The sequence below is a fragment of the Macaca nemestrina genome, chromosome 10 (genome assembly GCF_043159975.1).
Source record: "Macaca nemestrina isolate mMacNem1 chromosome 10, mMacNem.hap1, whole genome shotgun sequence".
Taxonomy (NCBI): domain Eukaryota; kingdom Metazoa; phylum Chordata; class Mammalia; order Primates; family Cercopithecidae; genus Macaca; species Macaca nemestrina.
This window is the reverse complement of record NC_092134.1, coordinates 122,776,697-122,780,777: the sequence shown is the minus strand read 5'-3', so window position 1 is coordinate 122,780,777 and position 4,081 is coordinate 122,776,697. Positions and strand designations below refer to the sequence as shown.

At 35.6% G+C, this 4,081-nt stretch overlaps 1 protein-coding gene across 33 annotated transcripts in view; it reads left to right on the top strand.

Moving 5' to 3' along the window:
• Positions 1 to 4,081, top strand: part of LOC105481328 (pleckstrin homology domain containing A5) — a 250,885-nt gene that overhangs the window by 49,859 nt on the left and 196,945 nt on the right. The gene's annotated exons all lie outside the window — the stretch shown is intronic.

Below are 4,081 nucleotides of genomic sequence, written 5' to 3'. Positions count from 1 at the left end.
CTATAGACAGTCTTCAAAACTGTTTTGTAGTGAGAGAAATTTTATTTGCATATGTAGCATTTTAAAATAGTTGATTCCCATTAAGAAAATAATGAGCAAGCTAATATGAAATGTGAATAAAAGATGGGAACAGTGAAAGTCAGACAAAAAGAAACATAAATGGCCAGTTTTTTAGAAGCCAACTGGAATGAGGTATCTTATTCCTCTATCAAATTGGCAAAGATTTCAGTGTGGGAATATCCCTGTATTAGTGAAGGCAGAGGGAAATAGTTAACTCTCTTTTACTACTAGTAGGAGTATAAACTGTGAAAATAGTCAAATATAAAATGCTCATTCATCAGTTCTATATCTGCAGATTTATCCTTCAAATTTAATAGTATAGTGTTGATATTAGGTTGAACTTTCATTTTGTTTATAAGGATGGCCATTGAAATGTTGTTTATACACACAATACATACAAAATAGCAAAAATAGAAATTAACCAGACTTTTTTCAGTAGTAAACTAGTTTTATAAATTATGGAACAGTAGAATATATGTAGCAATAGATTTGTATGTGTTAACATCTAATATTAAGATGAAAAAAGCAAGTTTTAAAGCACGTTATATACTAATAAAATTTTCATTTATTTATGCTTTTCTATTTAAAAATTCTGGTAGGACAGAAAAGAAAATGTTAGCAATAATTACTTCCATGTTTTATTGGGTTTTGATGTGGATGAAGCAGAAGAGATTTTCTTCTACATTTTAAATCCTTTGTAGTTTGTGGGAAAAAAATTATACATGTGCACTATACACATGTGTTAATTTTGTTAAGAAAATTTGAAACAGTAAAGTGTATATACATTGCTAAAACTCTTTTGCTTAGTAACTGTGACTGAGGAAATCTTTCCCTTATTTTGAAATAATTTTGAAAGTTTGTTCTTGATTTCTTTATAATTTAATTTCTCTTAAAGAAAACAAACATATTTATTACCAAGAGATTCAATTAAAGTATAGTGGGAGTCAACCAACAAAGTTTCGCAATCAGTAGGATTCTGCTCCGGGTTGTACCCCATACCTCAGTATTCATTCAGAAAGATAGGTTTGCCTAAGAAATATGTATTAAAAGCCATAAGGTAATCCCTTTTGAATTTTGTAATTCTGTTTCTGGGTCTAGATGTTAAAAATATTAAATAAAAAATCTTCAAAATAGTGGGAAGTGAATTTAACACAAATGTCTAACAATTGACTTATTTTATTCAACCATGAGATGACAAGATAGAATGTTACATAGCTTTGGAGGGAGTTCTCCAGACTCTCTCTCCTTTCTCTATTATTTGAAATAAACAAGAAAGTAGATAAATAATTTTTCTTTTTTTTTTTAAAGATGGAGCCTCATTCTATGCCCAGGTTGGAGTGCAGTGCTGTTCACAGGCACAATCCCTCTACTGATCAGATCAGCACAGGAGTTTTGACCTGCTCTGTTTCCAGCCTGGGCCAGTTCACTACTCCTTAAGCAGTCTGGTGGTCTCCCGCTCCTAGGAGTTCAGCATGTTGATGCTAAACTTAGTACGAATACGCTATCAGCATGGCACACTGCAGCCCAGAATTTTTGAACTCAGGCAGTCCTCCAGCTTCAGCTTCCTAAGTAGCTGGGACTATAGGCGTGAGCCACCATGCCTGGTACCCTTTCTCTTCATTAATAAAGACTCGCAAGCGTTGTAAAGGTATTAAGTCTTGTACCAAACTGAAGTGTTCTCATTGATGTAAGCTTAGGTATAGGAAAGAAAACTGAAGAGGAAATCACCTTGTTATTTTGAGACATAGGGCATTTTTAAAATTATATATTTACTTAAATTGACAAATAATAATTGTATATATTTATTATATGCTATATGATGTTTTGAAATGTGTATACACTGTGGAATGGCCAGATCAAGCTAATTAGCATATGCATTACCTCACATATTTATCTTTTTCTTTTTCTTTTTTTTTTTTTTTGAGACGGAGTCTCTGTCACCAGGGTGGAGTGCAGTGGCACCATCTCAACTCACTGGAACCTCCAACTCCCTGGGTCAAGCGATTCTCCTGCCTCAGCCTCCCGAGTAGCTGGGATTACAGGCATGCACCACCACACCCAGCTAATTTTTGTATTTTTAGTGGAGACGAGGTTTCACCATGTTGGCCAGGATAGTCTCGATCTCCTGTCTTTGTGATCCCCCTGCCTCAGCCTCCCAAAATGCTGGGTGGGATTACAGGCACGAGCCACCATGCAGGGTACATATATTTATCTTTTGTTTTTGTGGTAAGAATACCTAAAATCCCTCTTACCAGTTTTCAAGAATAAAATACATTGTTATTTATGTAGCTTTTAAAAATATTGAACATAGAGATATGTTAATGATGTGTTAAACAAAAATACAATACAAAATATTACAGTGATTACACTCTTTTTGAGTGCATATGACTACCAGACACATGTGAGAAACCAGATTTCATGTATTATCTGTAATCCTCATAACAAAACCTATAAGGAAGATGATATTTCATTTGATAAGGAAACTAAGGGCGAGGGAGGCCAAGCAGTTGTTATGTAGACGAGCTTCATTTTGAAAGCGTCAAAGCCCTTGGATCAGTTCCCACTGCAACACATCTGATACACCCACAGTACCATGTTGTCCCTCGGAAGGAAGTTTTGTGCTCTTCTTTTGGTAATATTGCTTAAATGATCGTAGTAATTTTAAAGCACACCAGGAGTGGACCTGGAGCCTGTTTGAACTACGGCATGCCCAAGTAGTGGTTTCCTTTACACCTCATTTCCAATTTATAGTTGAGGATAATCAGACCTGTGCTATATATATATTTACTTTGGTAAGTTATAATTTATAGGTGCATTTTTAATTCTAGGGATCAGTAAGAGGTGATTTCCCTACTCAAAAATACTTGATTTGGCTTTCTAGTGGTAGAAATATTTTCTCCCATTATTACCTTTCTGTGATGTAGCCAGTGCTGATGATCAGCTTCTGAGTGACTAATTGGATACCTGTGTGAGTTCACTGTGGAAATATAAGCTCTGGCTTTGAAAGTGAGCATACCGTTCCTTATAGCAGTTGAGGCTGTGATATTAGCATCATCATCATCATACTCCTGCACACAGCTTCCACGGCTCCTGGTGTGCCGTGATTAGGTTTCTGGAAGCATTGAGCACTCACCCCCACCCACCTTTCAGAAATCTCCTTGGTCTGTTATTCCAGTGTGCTGCCGAAGTATTGTCATTTCCTTTGTGTGCTGTCATGTGAAAAAAATTGAGGATGCATTCACTGGTACCAAGCCACATATTTATAAATCAGTACGACACAGAAATTGGTTTGATTTTTCTCTTGTACATTACATTTTGTTCAGAATTCATTATTCCCTAGGTAAATGCAGGAGAGAGAGCTGAAACATCAAACTGATCCCATCATTAAAGACTGTAGCATATTCTGGGATTATACCAGCATAATTTTGTAGAAAATAAAAGAAGTCACAAGTTAGAGAGACAGGTGCAGCATTGCAGCTCCACAAAGTGGAGCGTGCAGTTTTCCAAGTAGATAATTTTATTCTTAGTTTTCATGATTGAAGTAACAACGTTGATAAAATGAAATAAATTAAAATATGATGGTGTTGGGAAAATATAGAATGAAAATAGTCTGTAGCTTTTGGGAACCTGCTTACCTCTTTTTAGTGAGAGATCCAGGATTTTTCTGGTTGATGTAGATCTGTCCTGGGCAGAAAATGGCAAAACTGAGATTCAGCTCATGACTTCATTGCTTTTATTGTGTCCTTAGTCTGCCTTACTGGGTGTCAGTTTCCTTGATCAATACAGAGGAGTTGTGGGCTAATATGCAGTGATGTTTGTGGATTGATTTATTTAAAACAACAACAAAACTAAAAACAAAAAACCCTCAAAACACAAAGTAGTAGAAGTAGAAATGTTTATAGTGGTTGGTGGAGCACTGTTAGATACGTTAGTCTAATTTATTGAAACCTAGAAATCATGTATGTCCTAGTTGGTTTATTGTGCTTGGGATTAGAAACCAAATGCTTAGGGTAAAGGAGAG